This window comes from Mobula hypostoma, chromosome 9 (genome assembly GCF_963921235.1).
Source record: "Mobula hypostoma chromosome 9, sMobHyp1.1, whole genome shotgun sequence".
Classification (NCBI taxonomy): Eukaryota; Metazoa; Chordata; class Chondrichthyes; order Myliobatiformes; family Myliobatidae; genus Mobula; species Mobula hypostoma.
The window spans coordinates 80,095,131-80,112,777 of record NC_086105.1 but is presented as its reverse complement, the minus strand read 5'-3'; the positions used below and the strand labels follow the sequence as shown (position 1 = coordinate 80,112,777).

Sequence of the window (17,647 nt, the reverse complement as noted above, 5' to 3'; positions counted from 1 at the left end):
GTGAATTACAGTAAGTATACATACATGTCAAAGTTCAAGGTAAAACTTATTACCAGTACATTCTGTACATGTCACCTCATACAACCCTGAGATTCATTTGTTGCAGGTATACTTAGCAAATCTATAGAACAGTAACTAAACTCCAAACATCAGGAAACGTTAACTATAAACAAGCTGCAAATGTAGATGTAAACAAATAGCAATAAATAACGAGCATATAATAACTATAACAGATTCCTTAAATGAGTGTTGTACCCCCTTTTGTTGAAGAGCCTGATGGTTGAGGGGTAGTAACTGTTCCTGAACCTGATGGTGTGATTCGTGAAGCACCTGTACTTTCTACCTGATGGCAGCAGCGAGAAAGAGCACAGCCTGGGTGGTGAGGATTTTGATGATGGATATTGCTTTCCTATGACAGGGTTTCATGTTGATGAATTTATAATTATATATAGTTCAATTAGTAGAGCAAAAATTAAAAATTTAAAAATCAATAAATGATGTCGTATTTGTTAAATAGGGGCCATGCAGAATTCTGATTTGATGGAGACAGACGTGAGAAGCACGGAGGAACGTCTGGAGAAACTTCTGAAATGCCCGGTTCGCTGCTGCTGCTAATGTGCGATCGAGAATCTCCTGAGGGAAGGCCCCAAATCCTCGGCTTTGCCTGTTGCTGGCGGCCGGGGCTGGGGTCGAAGCGCTCGGCAGAGACGGTGCTCGGGGTCGGAGGGCTGGTCGGAGGCTCGAAGTTTTCGGACGGACTCAGAGTCGGACTGTGGTCAGGTGCTTCCAGGATGCTGCATCAGCAAGTGTGCGGCGCTGCAAGCTCATGGCAGGGAGAGTGTTATTCCTTCTCCCATCTGCGTGAGATGTGGGACTTTCGAGAGACTTTGAACTTTTTTTTACCATGCCCATGGCCTGTTCTTCATCAAGTTACGGTATTGCTTGCACTGTTGTAACTATATGTTATAATTGTGTGGTTTTTGTCAGTTTTTCAGTCTTGGTCTGTCTTGTGTTTCTATGATATCACACTGGAGGAGCATTGTATCATTTCTTAATGCATGCATTACTAAATGACAATAAAAGAGGACTGCATGTCCTCATAAGCTAATCTAATCTAAATAGCAGTGAGCTCATGTTCATGGGTTCAATATCTATTTAGAAATCGGATAGCAGAGGAGAAGAAGCTGTTCCTGAATTGCTGAGTGTGTGCCTTCAGGCTCCTGTACCTCCTACCTGACAGTAACAGAGAAGAGGGCATACCCTGCGTGATGGGGGTCATTAATGATGAATGCTGCTTTTCTGAGGCACCACTCCTTGAAAATATCCTGGAAACTACATTACGGAGGCTAGTACCCATGATGGAGCTGACTAATTTTACAATTTTTTGCAGCTTAATTCAGCCCTGTATAGTAATACACACCCCACCCCATATAGACTGTGATGTTTCCAGTTCGAATGCTTTCCCTGGTATATCTGTAGATTTTTAAAAAATAAAATAAACTTTATTGACATTTAATAAAATCACGGTGTAGGAATAATCTACAATGCCTTTTCATTTTTTACATTAATCGTCAATGCTTTCAGTAGTGTTCTATTACATTGCTACACACCAGTCGGACTACTACTATGCATCTGGAGTGGTACATTGAGGAGCTTCCTTCCCAACCTGGCCCCTCCCTCTCCCACTCCCTCACCAGTAGCAGATGAACTCTATACTGTGGTCCTTCCCCACCAAGCCCTGTGGTGGCTACACCAAGCTTCAGAGTTTCCCTTAGCACGTACTCCTGAGTCCCGGAACAGGCCATTTGGCAGCACGAGGAAATGATACGTAGTTAACAGGAAGGGGCTGTGAAGAATCCAAGGAATAGAGTCACGGTGAGAGACAAGGAATAGCGTCATGGTGAGAGACAGCATGTAACAGGCTCTTCCACCCACCAAGTTCATGGCAACTTTCAGGAAACTCTTTGCACATCTCACCCTTGCTGGATTTATTCTTCTCCCTGCGTTCCCACTGTCATGAGCCATCACTCACCTATACACTACAGTGATCACTTTGACAGTGCCCTAACACAGGAGAATTGGATTATTCAGCCCATCGAGTCTGTTCCACCATTCCATCTTGTTCAGATGCAGTTTATTGTCGTTCAGCCGAACACTTGGATACCACCTAACAAAACAACGTTCGTCCAGACCAAGGAGCACATGGGGTAATATTACCACAAATAACAAGGTGCCATTTACACACAAGTTAAAAAGTAAACAGTATAACGCTATTGTTGCTTCACGCGTGATGAGACCTGGTTGGTGGCAGGGGGTTCAATAGTCTGAGCGAGGAAGCTGTTCCTGTTGTAACAGTTCTTGTCCTAATGCTACGGTACCTGCTGCCTGATGGTAGGAGATCAAAGAGATTGTTGGACGAATGAGAGTAATCATTGACAATGCTAAGGGCCCTATGTACATAGAGCTCCAGATAATTATCTCTGAAGGGTGGAAGAGAGAGACCATCATGGCTGATTTATTATTCCTCTCAACCCCATGCTCCTGCCTTCTCCCAATAAACGTTGATACTCTTACTAATCAAAAACCTATCTAACTCCACTTTAGATACATGGGCCCTCCGTAACCACGGGGGATTGGTTCTGGGTCCCCCGGGATACCAAAATTCGCGGAGCTCAAGTCCCTTATATAAAAGCCTAAGAGAGCTCATGAGGGTGTTCCGAAAAGTGAAAATAGCATTCAGCGTTTGTTTTGCAGCGAGCCGTTATAGAGGCAGCGCGCACCCCGAGCAGCGAGAGTGCTTTATCTCAATTTATTTTGTGCATCTGTTAGCAAGATGTGTCCTAAGGTATCAGAAAAGCCTAAGAGAGCTCGTAAGGGTGTTACGCCTAGTGTAAAACTGGACGTAATTAAGCATTTCGATGGTGGTGAATGAAATAAAGATATTGTGCGTGCGTTGAACTTGCCTGCGTCCACCATTCGTACTACGTATTTACACGCAGAGAGAAAGAATCTTGAAAGCTGCAGATGTTACTACTGTATTGGTTCTGCTAGCAGCATATCATTCCTGCTTTTACTATATGTTAGTATTTTAAGTTTTATGTGTTATTTGGTAGGTTATTTTATGGGTCTGGGAACGCTCAAAAATTTTCCCCATATAACCGGAGTGAGACGTGAGGCGAACAATGCTCAAACGACGAGTGCTGGAGAGAGCTTCCGGGTTTTCCTCATCTGCGGCTGGTTGAATCCGCAGATGCGGAACCCACGGATATGGAGGGCCGACTGTATACCCAATGAATTGGCCTCACAGTTATCTGTAGCAATGAATTCTACAGATTCACCAGCCTCTGGCTAAAGAAATTCCTCCTGATCTTTGTTCTAAATGGACATACTTGTATTCTGAGGCTGTATTCATAGATTCTTCCACCTTCCACTATAGTAAACATTTTCTCCACTCAATCTTGGTCTTTCAATATTCAGTAGGTTTTAATGAGATTCCCTTTCATTGTTCTAAACTCAATCGGTCAAACACTGCTCATATATTAACCCTTTAATTCACAAAATGTGGAGGAGCTCAGCAGGTGAGGCAGCATCTTCAGGGGAATAAACAGTGGACATTTTGGACTGAGACCCTTCATCAGGAGTGGGGATAGGTACATGGATGAAGTTCTAGATTGATTTTAGAGTAGATTGTAAAGTCAGCAGAGCATCGTGGGCTGAAGGGCCTGTACTATGCTGTAACGTTCCACGTTCTAATTGAGGCATAAATATTGCAGAACGTTGGTAGAGGTATACAAGATGATAAGAGGAATAGATCAAGTGGACAGCCAGACCCATTTCCCCAAGTGGAAATGGCTAATATGAGAGAGCACATTTAAAGTGATTGGAGGAAAGCATGGGAAAATGGGATTGCCAGAGGCGAGATTTTTACACAGAATGAAACACCATGCCAGGAGTGGTGGTAGAGGAAGATGCATTAGTAACATTTAAGAACCTCTTAGATGATAGAAAAATTAAGTGTTATTTAGGAGGAAAAAGGTCTAGATAGATTTTAAAGTAGCTTAAAAGGTCAGACAACATCGTGGGCACAAGGGCCTATACTGTGCTGTAACATTCTGCAGTAGTATGCATGCAATAAATATTTAGCATTGTTCTTCATTGCATTCCTGACCGGAATCATGGTCATCTTATTTGGTGTAGGACTTCCCCCATCTATTAGAACATAATCGGACCTCCTCTTCAATTATAATTAGTTTATTTGGGAAAGAAGATTGTAATAGAGAATGCCTCTCACATCGGTGCGTATTATTATTCAAAGTATTTAATACCAGAGTAACTTCCTTCAATTACAAGCCACAGGATGTGCTGTGGCTTCCTCTTTATTCACAGAATGAATTCTTGAATGAAATGTGAAGGGAGTTCTCTATTATAGTTTCTGATCTGTGAGACACTATAGCAAGGTGAACTACAATTCTTGCTATTGCAGCTTGCTAACTCTGCAGTATGCATGTGTAGGTAGAGTCATTATGTCTCTGCATTTGCAAAGGTGTGTGCTAACAGGCACATAAACACAAAATACTCTTGTGAGTGTTAACAGGCTGCATTCACTGGAATTAGCATATTGTTCTACAAAGAATCTTTATATAGCAAACTGCCTACATATTCAGCAGTCACACATTACAAATATTATATTTAATTTTCTTTAATGTATAGATTCAGCACGGCCCAATGAGCCTGCACCATCCAATCTCACCCATGTGACCAATTAACCTACTAAGCTGCACATCTTTGGAATATGAGAGGAAACCGGAGCAGCCCAATGAAATCACGGGGTGAATATACAGACTCTTTACAGACAGCAGCATGAACTGAACCCAGACCATTCTTTGTATGGAACCTGCCCTTTGACCTTACCATTTGAGACAGCGTCGCTCTTGGGATCTCAGGAACACGCAGGCCTCTCCACCGTGATAAGGTGACGATCCTTGGAAAAGAAGGATTGCAATAGAGCAGTACTGAAAGTATTGACTGAATATGAATTTACAAATGAAAAGACATTGCATGTTTTATTGTAGTAAATAGTTTTTATTATAAGTTTATTTTGATGTAATAAAGAAATTGGTGTTGAAACTGGGAATGAAGCAAGATATGCAGCAGGGCAAACAACATCTGCAGAGGAAGCATGGGTCTCAAAACAGAAGCATTATCTATTTCACTGCCTGATCTGACTGTTCTGAACAGTTTCTGTTTGGATTTTAGATACCTGGCATCTGAAGTTATTTCATTCACACAGAGAGCAACCATGATAAAAGTTTTTGGTTACTCACAACTTGGATCTCTAATAGGAAGATCCTGATGACAGGTCTTGGCTTGAAATGTCAAAGGTTTATTCTTCTACTTAGATACTGCTTGATTTGCTGAGGTCCTCCAGCATCTTGAGGGCGTTACCCTTCAAAAGGAACCTGTACTTGGTTCTTTCTGCTTACAGTGCATTTCAGTTTGATTCATTTGTTGGCCACCAGGATACCAAGCTGGGATAAGACAATATAGACCTCGCAAACCCAGATGAGCATGGTGCAACTCCAGTGCAGTGTCCAGGAGCAATTATGTTATGTTGAAACTGTGTAATACACCGGTGAGGCCAAATTTGGAGGATGGTGTTCAGTTCCGGCCGCTTACCTACAGCAAATACAGACATCCCACCTCTCCCGGAAGTTCCAGGAGTCTGCCGCATATTGATAGTGGCTCCCTGATGCCCGCAAATTATATACAATATCCCAGAAATCAATTTTTTGAGAGCGAGTGAGAGAGCTCGCCATGGCAGAGTGTTCCAAAAAAAGAAAATATAAAACATACGTCACCCCAAACTATACTAAAGTGTACCCCTACCTATAGGGGTAAAAAATAATGACAGTGTTGCTCACTGCACTGTTTGCAACAGTGACTTTTCTATTGCCCATGATGGGTTAAGACTGTAAAAGATATGTTGAGGTGAGTTTAACAGGTACCATTCGTTCATTAGCATGGCTAACGTTATTTAAACTAGCTAGCCAGCTGCTCAGGAGCTACTCTATTGCAGACATCCCACCTCTCCCGGAAGTTCCGGGAGTCTCCCGCAAATTGATGGTGCTACCTCCCTGAAATGAGTTTTTGCAGGGTGGGATGTCTGCAAGTATATCAATAAATTTGAAAGCGTACAGAGAACACTTACAAGGATGTTGTTGGGACAGGTGAAACTGAGATATGGGGAAAGGTTGAATAAGTAGGAATTTATTCCCTGGAGTGCAGGAGAATGAGGAGAGACGCTATGGAGGTATAGTTTGGAGGTATACAAAATTATGAGAGGCAAAGTTTGGGTAAATATGCAAGCAGGCTGTTTTCCACTGAGGGTGGGTAAAACTAGTACTGTGAGGATGATGTTTTTTGATTTTTCAAGTGCCTTCAATACTGTACATCCTTCACTGCTACGGGAAGAGCTCTGTTCAATGCAGGTTGGCATTTGTATTGTATCCTGGATAATACACTTTCTGACTGGCAGAGCGCAGATTGAACAGCTTCAGAGCTGTGTGTCAAATACGGCCAGTAGCAGCACTGGGGCCCCACAGGGGACTGTATTGGCTCCCTTCCTGTTTACCCTGTACACAGTACCTCGGACTTCAGATACAACAGTGAGTGATGTGATCTACAGAAATGCTCTGATGACTTAGCAATAGTTGGGTGTATAAAGGGAGGACAGGAGGATGACAGGGCCCAGTTGGAGGACTTTGTTGAATGGTGCAAGCTGAATCATCTGCAGCTCAACATCAGTAAGACGAAGGAGATGGTGATGGACTTAGGAAGCCTCTCCTTCACATGCCCTACTAATCTGTTGTCACCAGTACCAACTTCTATATGGTAGTGTGCTGGGGCAGTGGCATTAACATGGGTGATGCAAACAGCCCAAATAAACTGGTTAGAAAGGCTGGTTCTGTTAAGGAGTCAAACTGGACACACTGGAGGCTGTGGTAGAACAAAGGAGCCGATGGAAAATGCTAGCAATTCTGGACAATGTTTCTCACCCTCTGCATGCCACCTTCGATGAACAGAGGAACACTTTTAGGAATATACTAAGACAAATGTACTGCTCCAAAGAGCACTATATGAGGTCATTTTTACCCTTAGCCATTAGGCTCTATAATGTGTCAACCTATAGCCGGGGAAGTGATGATCCCCCTCCTGTTAGACTGTTTGAGGAAACTTAGTTTTTATTCTATCCTACTTCTCTTCTAATATTGTATACCTGTGCACTTGTAGTGCTACTGTGACACTGTAATTTCCTTTGGAATCCATAAAGTTTCTATCTATCTAGGGGTTATGGGCTAAGGGTGAAAGGTGAAAGGTTTAAGGAGAACCTGACAGCGAACTTCTCATAGATGTGTGGGTTTCTTCCAGGTGCTCTAGTTTCCTCTTACCCGAATCATCAACTGTACCTCTTCCTCGAGATGTTGCCTGGCCTGCTGCGTTCACCAGGAAGGTTCTCAGCCCGAAACATCAACTGTACCTCTTCCTAGAGATGCTGCCTGGCCTGCTGCATTCACCAGTAACTTTGATGTGTGTGGCAAAAGGTACCGAAGCATTCGGGCTCTCATGACCAGACTCTGCAACAGTTTCTTCCCCCAAGCCATCAGACTCCTCAATACTCAGAGTCTAGACTGACATCTACATCATTTATTATTATATTGTAATTTGTCCTCTACTGTGCCTATTGTCTTGTTTATTAATTATTGTACTGGCCTGCACTGTTTTGTGCACTTTATGTAGTCCTGTGCAGGTCTGTAGTCTAGTGCAATTTTTATGTTGTTTTACGTAGTCTAGTGTAGCCTTGTGTTGTCTCACATAGTCTAGTGTAGTTTTGTGTTGTTTCATGTAGCACCAGGGTCCTGGAGGAACGTTGTTTCATTTTTACTGTGTACTGTACCAGCAGCTTATGGTCGAAATGACAATAAACTTGACTTGACTTGAAAAGCAGATGATCTAGTCACTAACAAGTTACTCAAGATTTCCAGCATCCCTTGTGTTTATGATTGCTGCTGCATTGCAAATTGTCTTCAATGTATGTCTGTACTGAAGAAATTTAAATTCTCTCTTCAACAGGAGTTCAGTGAGAGCCCGTCAAACTGCTCCTCCTCTGAATTCGGCCAAGTGCTCTCTCAGACTCACTACCACAACATGTTCTTCCTAGGAATTTGTCTCCGCCGCCATCTTGAGCCACATGGTTTCCTGCTTTGTTTCTAGACCTTCCAGTTCGTGCTCTGCGAAGGTCTCAATCATGATGCAGGATCTCTGCCCAAAATATCAATTGTTTATTCCCCTCCATAGGTGCTAACTGATCTGCGGAGTTCCTGCAGCATTTTGTATGTGTTGCTCAAGGTTTCTAGCATCTGCAGACTCTCTTAAAACATTTTAATTTTGTGAGCACATGGTGTTGCCCAGGTTGGTGGCTCATGGTGTTGGGAGGTTCTAGCAGAGTAGCCACCAAATGGCTATACTGTCTCTTCTCTGGAACAAATCGCATGTATCACCCCTCTTCTGCCACCAAACTCCACCGTTACCACCATGAGACTTGCTCTGAGACTTGGAAGACTGTTCCCACTGCATATTTACCTAATTCTCTTCTGAAGGCCACAGTGGAACCGCCCTCCACCACATCTTCAGGCAGTGTATTCCATTTTATAGGCACACAATTTAAAAAGAATACTTTCCCTTGTCTCAGTATTAATTCCCTTCCCCTTTATGTTTTAACCATGATCTCCACTTCTCACCAATACCACCTTTGGTAATGACTCCCACTACCCATTTGGGACCAACTGATACCTTATATATTTCTATTGAAACTAGTCTCAGACTTCTCAAATCTATTTGTAGTCCCTTGTCATGGGAATACTTCTTGTATATATTTTCTAGACCTCTCTAATACCCTCACATCCTTCCTATAATGTGGTGATCAGAATAGAATACAGAACTGAAGAAAAGTTTTATTGAGGTTCAGCTTAACTTCCCTGATTGTGTATTCTACATCTTGATTGATGGAGCACAAAATTGGATGTATGTTATTAACTACTTTGTCAACCTGCCCTGCCTCTTTCAGTCACCACACAAAGTGCTGGAGGAACTCAGCTGGTCAGGCTATGGCAGGAAATGGACGTTCAATATTTCGGGTCAAGACCCTTCATCTGGACTGCAAAATAAGAGTCAAAGTCAAGGTAAATTTTCTTGTCAGAGAACGTGTATGTCACCATACAACCTTAATTTTCTTGTAGGCATTTATAAGGAAGTAAATACAATAGAATTTAAGAAAAGCTATACATAAAGACTGACAAACAACCAATGTGCAAAAGAAGGCAGATTGTGCAAATGAAAATAAATAATACTGTGAACGCGAATTTCAGGTTTCTTAGGCTGTGTGAAAATAGGCTGTGGAAGCATTTCAGTGAAGTTATCCACGATGGTTCAGGAGCCTGATGGTTATAGGGTAATCACTGTTCATCAACCTGGACATAGATGGTGAAAGGAAGGCTTGGTGCAAGAGTCAGCAGGTGATTAGGGGATGCATGTTGGTGGGTAGTGGGGGGAGATAAGGCAGTGGGGGGGGGCGGCTGGGGAGAGTGGGACTGGAGAGTAATAGGCAGACACTTATCACCAAGTTCTTGCTCCACTCTTTTCCCCTCCAGTCTCTGGTGTCTCAATTTTTTCATTTGCAATAATTTGTGCACATTTCAAAGTTAATAATTCAAAGTAAATGTATTATCAAAGTACATCTATGTCACCATATACTACTCTGAGATACATTTCTTGCAGGCATTCTCATTAGAACAGAAATACAATAGGATCAATGAAAAACAACACACTAAGAGTGACCAACAACAAATCTTTTTGTGTAGTTTTTAGTGCACTTCATCCCAGATGTCTCCTGCACCACTTTTAGAGTGACTTTCATTTGTACAGCCAAAATGTAGTATCTCACATTTCTTCACATTAAACATGTTTTTTGTTTGAATTACTATGCATCTACATATTCCACCACTGTGCTTATGTTCCACTGAGGTTTATCAGCTTATTCCTGCACAGCTGCCTGCCAATAGCTCACTGGCATTCACACTGAAACAAGTACACAAGTAACAGGTACCAGATTCTTGACACAAATAGTACAGTAGCCAAGACGGAACTGGAGAACAGAAAACAATGGCGCAGGAAAGTTGTTAGGGTTTCGAGGTTATTTATCACATGGACATTGAAACATACTGTGAGATCTCACTTGCACTAACAACAGAACATACCTAAGGATATGTAGGGACAGGCGGCAAGTGTCAGCAAGCATTCCGGCAGCAGCAGAGCATGCCCACCTAAACGCTTGACAGAACAATACAGAACACAGCAAAGCAACAAGAGGCAACTGTGAAACAAGTACCTTTCCTACATACAATCCTCTAACCCCAGGACTGGCCGCCTTCTTCAGTCATCCGGCCTCCTGCAGACTTTGGGCCTTTGACTGCCCTGGAGTATACACAGAGATTCACAGACCAGGGGCTCCAGGGAGTGAACCCAAAACAGCCCAGCATCCAATCTTCATAGACGGTGGCAGAAGCAAATCGTTAAGGTGTAGGGAAATATTTGCGCTAGATCCCAACGTACCAGAATGGATGTCCGTGCAGTACTCCTTTGCCTCTTTGACACTGTTCCCTTGTTTTATATCAGCCCTAAACACTACAGCTAATTTAAACTAGTTTTAATGTAGTCATGACCTTGCCAAGATAGAATCAAATTTGGACTGCACACACAAAGATATTGTCTATTGTCAGCTCTACAGTAGCAGAAAACCCTGAGGCTATGTGATTTGTTGACGTCCGAAAATGTTTGATATTTACAGCCGTCTGTGATGATATTCCTTTTCCCTAAAAGGCCATTTTCAAGTTTTGTTTTGTTGGAAGAAAGCAGCTCGCCTAGTGCAGATTGTTTCACCCACTGCCTTGCATAGAGCCGTGTACAAAATCATTTAATGTTGAATGAACAGGGGGATAAGTTCAAAGTAAATTTATTATCAGAGCAACACACACACACAGCAGCTCAGGCAGTATCCAAGCAGTCGGCATTTCGGCTGGAACTTCTTCAGGACTGGAAAGGAGGGAAGAAGACGCTAGAATAAATAGGTGGAGGGAGGGCAGGGAAGTTAACTAGAAGGTGATAGGTGACGCCAGGTGGGTAGGAAGGTTAGGGCTGGAGAGGAACCAATCTGATAGTAGAGGAGAGAGGACTATAGGAGAAAGGGAAGGAGGAGGAGCACCAGGTGTAAGTGATAGGTAGGTGAAAAGAGGTCAGAGTGAGGAAGAGGGGAGGGGGAGGGAATTTTTTTCCCTGGAAGGAGAAATTGATATTCGTGCCATTAGATTGGAGGCAACCCAGACGGAATATAAGGTGTTGTTCCTCCACCCTGAAGATGACCTCATTGTGGTACAAGAGGAGGCTGTGGACCAATATGTTGGAACAGGAATGGAAATCAGAAGTAAAATTTTTGGCCACCGGGAAGTTCTGTTTTTGGCCGTTGGAAAAGAGGTGCTCAATGAAGCAGTCCCCCAGTTTATAACAGCTCTCACCAATGTGGTGGAGGCCATGTCGGAAGCACCAGAGATAATTGACAATCCCAGCAGATTTGCAGGTGGTTTGTTGCCTCACCTGGAAAGACTGTTTGGAGTCCTGAATGGAGGTGAGGGACGAGGTGAATGGGTAGGTGTAGCACTTTGGTCACTTGCAGGCATAAGTACAGGAGGGAGATTTGTGGTGAGGGACAAGTGGACAAGGGAATAATGGAGGGAGCAATCCCTGTGGAAAGCAGAGAATGGAGGGAAGGTAAAGATATGTTTAGTGGTAGGATTTCTTTAGAGATGGTGGAAGTTGTGGAGAATAGTGTGGAGGCTCGCGGGGTGGTAGGTAAGGACTAGAGGAACTCTGTCACTGCTATGGCGGTGGGAAGATAGAGTGAGCTAGAATATCTGTAGTGGAGGAGATGGAACAGCATTGGTGGTGCAGGAAGGGAAACATTGCTCTTCAAGGAAAGAAAACATGTCTGATGTATTGGAAAAGAAAGCCTCATTCAGGGAACAGATGTGGTAAAGAAGGAACTGAGAAAAGGGAATAGCATTTTTAAAGGAGAAGGAGGGAAGTGGTAGGTTTATAAAAAATGTCAGTTGACAGCTTGTCTCCAGAGATGGAGACAGAGATTTCAAGAGAGGAGTGGAGGTGTCAGAAATAGACCAAGTGATTTTAAGGGCAGTGTGGTAGGTGGAGGCAAAGTTGAGGAAATTGATGAGCTCAGCATGGGTGCATGAAGCAGCACCAAAGCAGTTGTCAATGTAGCGGAGAAAGAGTTGTGGAGCATCATTGGGGAAGACTTGGAACATGGATTGTTCTACGAAGCCAATGAAGCGGGAAGCATAGCTGGGTCCCACGTGGGTGCCCACAGCCACACTTGAGTCTGGAGAAAGTGGGAGGAACCACAGGAGAAATTCTTGAGGGTGAGGACCAGTTCTGCTGGACAGAGGAGGGTGGTGGTGGAGTGGAATGTGTTGGTCCTTTTGTTAAGAAAGAAGCAGAGAGCTTTGCAGGGTATAGGGGCTGAACATCCATGAGTTCAAACTTTCTGCATAATCACTCAAAAAGTTGAACTGCACGTGCATGTAACGAGAACTGTATAACTCATCGCCTTCTACCTTAGGCCACACACTTATCAATCAGCCCTGCTGTGGACCACTTTCTGGAGGTCCAAGATGCCAACTTCTACAAAGAAGGGATCTGTATGCTCCATGACCGCTGGACTAAGTGTGTAAATGTAGGAGGGGAATATATTGAAAAATAAATGTGCTAGGTTTTCTAAAATTGACTCCTACCTTAGGCCACGAACTTATTAATCAGCCCTTGTATGTGTTCATTCTTCTGCTTGCCAGTCTCTATGGAAGTCTGTGTCCTTGCCTGCATCTCTGTCTCCATGTGTCTATGTACACCTTCCGCAGCCCTGAGGCTCCCTGGCGTCACTCACCTTCACCTCTCTTTGTGCAGAGCCCCAATAGCTGCGTTAATCTTTGCTGACTCAACACCACCTCCAGTGAGCTGCCTGCAGAAGCCACTTCCTCCAATGGCCAACAACACCAGGACCAGAAGCAGTGACTGGAGGCAGAGACAAGCAGAAGCTCAGTCCATGCGTACTCGCCTTTTATTCACACAAACCTACCCCAGATCATCGCTGCCAGATCTGCAACAGCTATAGCCGAGCTTTGAATGGTTGGAGAGAAGCTAGAGAATTTATTTTTGTTTTTTTTTTGAGAGAAAGAGACGATGGACAGACGGAGATAGAAAGTGACAGAGGGGTGGAAGGTTGGCATAGTCGCAAGACTCGATGTCAATGTCTACAGGTGAGCTATTCTTATATTTTGAATTATTGCCACTGATCATCAAAATTATCTGTTAAATATTGGTTTCAACATGACATAACAGTGTCAGCGAGGGCCTGTAAAGATAGCAGAAAGCTGACATGTGCAAAATTGTGATCGGACAGACAATGACAAATAACAAAAGAACGATAAAGAACTACTTGCTAAAGAAGGGGAAAATATAACTTGTCAGAGTTAAAATCCAGCACATGTTCATAACAAATACTGTGAATGACATTCAACTGGGGGTTAATTTTCTTAAAACTGGGTTAACTAAGGTATCTGTTCTTCAATATGCTACCTTAAATTAGAATCAGAAAACAGTTTGAGGCTCTGATTACTAATATTGTGCTGCTTTAATGGAATTCCCCCAACCAATGAAAAAAGAACTCAAGGTTTAGGTTGAGAAGCTTAGTGAAGAAAATGAAGTTTCCCTCTCCACAGCCTCGGGGAAAATACCAAAAGAAAGAAGCAGATAACTTGGAAACCATGATTAAGAGGGCTGTGAGCAAACAGCCATTGTGGTGATACGGTAATACAGCGGTTGGTTCAATCGCTTTTCAACACCAGCAGTCACTGACTGGATTTCGATTCCTGCCACAGTCTGTAAGGAGTTTGTATGTTGCCCCTCTGCCTGTGTGGGTTTCCTCCGGTTTGCTCCCTCATTCTAGACACATACGGGTTAGGGTTGAATAGCTGTGATCATGTTATGTGTGTTCCAGAAGCGTGGTGACACTTCAGCGCTGCTTAACATAATGTACACGGATTCGACTAAACAACACTTTTCACTGTATGTTTTGATGTAAGTATTAAATAAAGTTAGTCGTTGTTTAAGACCACCTTATTAAAACTGTACATCAACTGAAATAGTCAAGTCTAAACTTTACTGTTTGGCTAGTGTGTGTTTCTGGTGTTCAGAATCCCCAGGCAGTTTCAATAGATGAACCAGGTGCTATTTCAGCATAACTTGGGGAAGAATGGTGAATCATGGCCAGTGATGTTCAGACCTTCAAAGTTGAATTGCACATTTGCATTCACCTGTGGTTTCTGGCTGAGGTTTGTACCAATAACCTTAATTACCATTTGGCTTGTTAGTATAATGATAAATACTGCCTCATCGTAGGATGCACACACAGACTCACACTCACACACACTAACACACAATCTCTCAGATACACTCACATTGCACACTCAAACATAAACATACAAACTCACAAATACACACACACTCACACACATAAACCCCCCACACACAAACACCACACACAAACACACACACTCACACAGACACACACAAACACACATACGCATACACACACACACACACCACACAGACATACACACACCACACACACTCATGCATCACATGCACACACACACTCACACGTACACACACACTCACACACGCGTGTGCACACACACACACAAGGGCAGAATGGTAACGTAGTGGTTAGTGCATCACTTTACAGCACCAGTGATTATTGATCAGGCTTCAATTGCCACTGCTGTCTGTAAGTAGTCTAAACATTCACTCCGTGTTCATGCTAGTTGCCTTTGGGTGCTCCAGTTTCCTCCCACATATGAGTCAGGGTTAGTGAGTACTGAGCATGCTGTGTTGGCACTGGAAGCATGGTGACACTTGCGGCTGCCCCCAGCACATCTCAACACTAAAGACGAATTTCACTTTAAAGTTTCGATGAACATGTGACAGATAAAGCTAATCTTTCAAATTGGGGGCTCAATAGTTCAGTACTTACTTGATGCTACATGTAGATCAAAGTTCAAAGTAAATTGTTTATCAAAGTACGTATACGTAACCATTTTCCACCCTGAGAATCATTTCCTTGTGGCCAGCCACAGCAGAACAAAGAAATACAATAGAATCAATACACACAAAGACTAACAAACAATCAATGTGCAAAAGAAGACAAACTGCAAATTCAAAATAAATAAATAGTTCTGAGAACATGAGCTGTAGAGCCCTTGGGTTGTGGAATCAGTTCAGTGTTGAGGTGAGTGAAGTTATCCACACTGGTTCAGGATCCTGATGGTCGAAGGGTAAAAACTGTTCCTGAACCTGGTGATGTGGGACCTGAGGCTCCTGAACCTCCTTCCCTATGACAGTTTCTGAAAAGATGGTAGGGTCCTTGATGATGGATGCTACTTTCTTGTGGCAGTGTTCCATGCAAGTATCCTCAATGGTGGGGAAGCTTTGATGGACTGGGCTGCACCCCCCACTTTTTGTAGGCTTCTCCGTTCTTCGACATCGGTGTTTCCGTATCAGGCCATGGTACAAACAGTCAGGATACTCTCCACTGTGCATCTGTAGAAGTTAGTCAAAGTTTTAGATGGCATGCCGAATCTTCACAAACTTCTGAGAAAATAGAGAGAAAGTATGAGTTGTACTTCACTTGGAAGCAGGGTCGAATGGGAGGTGTGTACGGTAACTTGTGTTGGAATTCCCTTGTCTCTGCCCATGCAGAACCACTTTGCAAAGTTGCCTTTTTGCAAGTACTTTCCATGCTCAACTTTCTGGCAATATTTAGCTCCTATAGCTGCCAGTTTACTGGCTGGTGACCACCTTATATTATATTACCATGTCCATTTAGAAGGGTGGCTTTTCTGGATTGTTACATTTAATGCTTGGGGGCATTGTGGCCGTATGTAGCACTTCAGAACCCCTTCAAAAGGCGATGCCTCAAAAAAGCAGCATCCATCATTAACGATCCCATCACCCAGGACATACCCTCTTCTCAGGTACAGGAGCATGAAGACACATATTCAATATTTCAGAAACAGTTTCTTCCCTTCCACCATCAGATTTTTGAATGCATAATGAGTTCATGAATATACCTCAGTATTTTACCCTCTCTTTTTGCACTACTTACTAATTTTCATTTTATATATACTTCCTATTGTAATTTACAGTTTTTATTATTATGTATTACAATGTTCTGCTGCCAAAAACAACAAATTTCATGACATGTGCCATAGATATGAAACCTGATTCTGATTTTGATTCCCTCATCCTAGGGCCAGGTAACACAGCAGGGGCAGCTCATCTGATGTTTCCTGGCATGGTAATTTCATATGATTTTTATATATCAAAATAAAGTTTATTCATAATAAAAATATTTACAAAAATAAACTGTGCAATGCCTTTTCATTCATAGCCAATGCTTTCAGGATTGTTCTATTACATTCCTACGCACCAATAGGAATGTTATCACTCATGTGGCCCCCTGGTGAGGTGCACCACTACAGTAATTGAGGGGCTTCCTGACCCAACCTGGCCCCTCCCTCTCCAGGAACAGAAGAACTACACAGTGTGGTCCTTCCCCACCGAGCCTCAGCAGTGGCTACATAGAGCTTCATTGCGTCCCTCAGCATGTACTCCCCAGTCAGCAGCATTCCTCCACGGACATCTTGATGTGCTGCCAAACTAAAGGGTGTCTCTCACCAAGATAATGATCTGCTCAAGGCACTTGATGTATGTCCCTGGGAACAGTCCTTAGATTTGAGAGTCCTCCGTCACCCAGCCGCTCGGGTTGTATCTCCCCTCATCAGCAAAGTGGGGACTGACTGCCTCAGCCACAGTGTAATCACCCCACAGTCCTTGTGCAGCGGGAGTGATTCAGGAAGGACTCAGTGGGCTCCTCTCACCGCCAGCCAGGCAGTGCCACAAACACGAGAAAGTCTGCAGAAGCTGGAAATCCAAAGCGATGCACAATAAGTGCTGGAGGAGCTCACTAGGCCAGGCAGCTCTATGAAAAAGAATAAACAGGCTGAGGTGGTCATCGGCATAATCCGGGAGAAGGGTCCTGCCCTGTAACGTTGACTGTTTACTCCTTACTATGGATGCTGCCTGACCTGCAAGGTCCTCCAAGGTGCTAATGCCTATTGGTGAGGTCTGTCGATGAGACATTCTGCCAAATCAACCAAGACTGTGTCGATGTGTGTGAATGCAGTTATTGATGCCTCATACAGCGTTCCCCCTGCTTCTCAGTTGCTGTGGTCCCATAATATTTGATATGCTGCTCATGGATTTCCAGCACCTGCAGAATCTCCGGTCTTCATATTTTTTCCTCCTCACTGTCCCAAGTCTGTGAGAGTGATAGCTTGCCAGTTAAGATGGCTGAAACTTGAACCGGGGGCACCTAGAAACAGTATGACTCAGCTACCAGCCATAT

At 43.4% G+C, this 17,647-nt stretch overlaps 1 long non-coding RNA gene across 7 annotated transcripts in view; it reads left to right on the top strand.

Moving 5' to 3' along the window:
* Positions 1-1,861, top strand: part of LOC134351812 (uncharacterized) — a 144,018-nt gene extending 142,157 nt beyond the window's left edge. For 3 of the 7 annotated variants that reach the window (XR_010019261.1, XR_010019258.1, XR_010019262.1), the window contains one exon: positions 518-1,861. This is a non-coding gene — a long non-coding RNA (uncharacterized LOC134351812). The remainder of the gene's footprint in view (positions 1-517) is intronic. The other 4 variants (XR_010019259.1, XR_010019263.1, XR_010019264.1 and 1 more) reach the window with 3 other exon arrangements.
* The last annotated feature ends 15,786 nt before the right edge of the window (positions 1,862-17,647 follow it).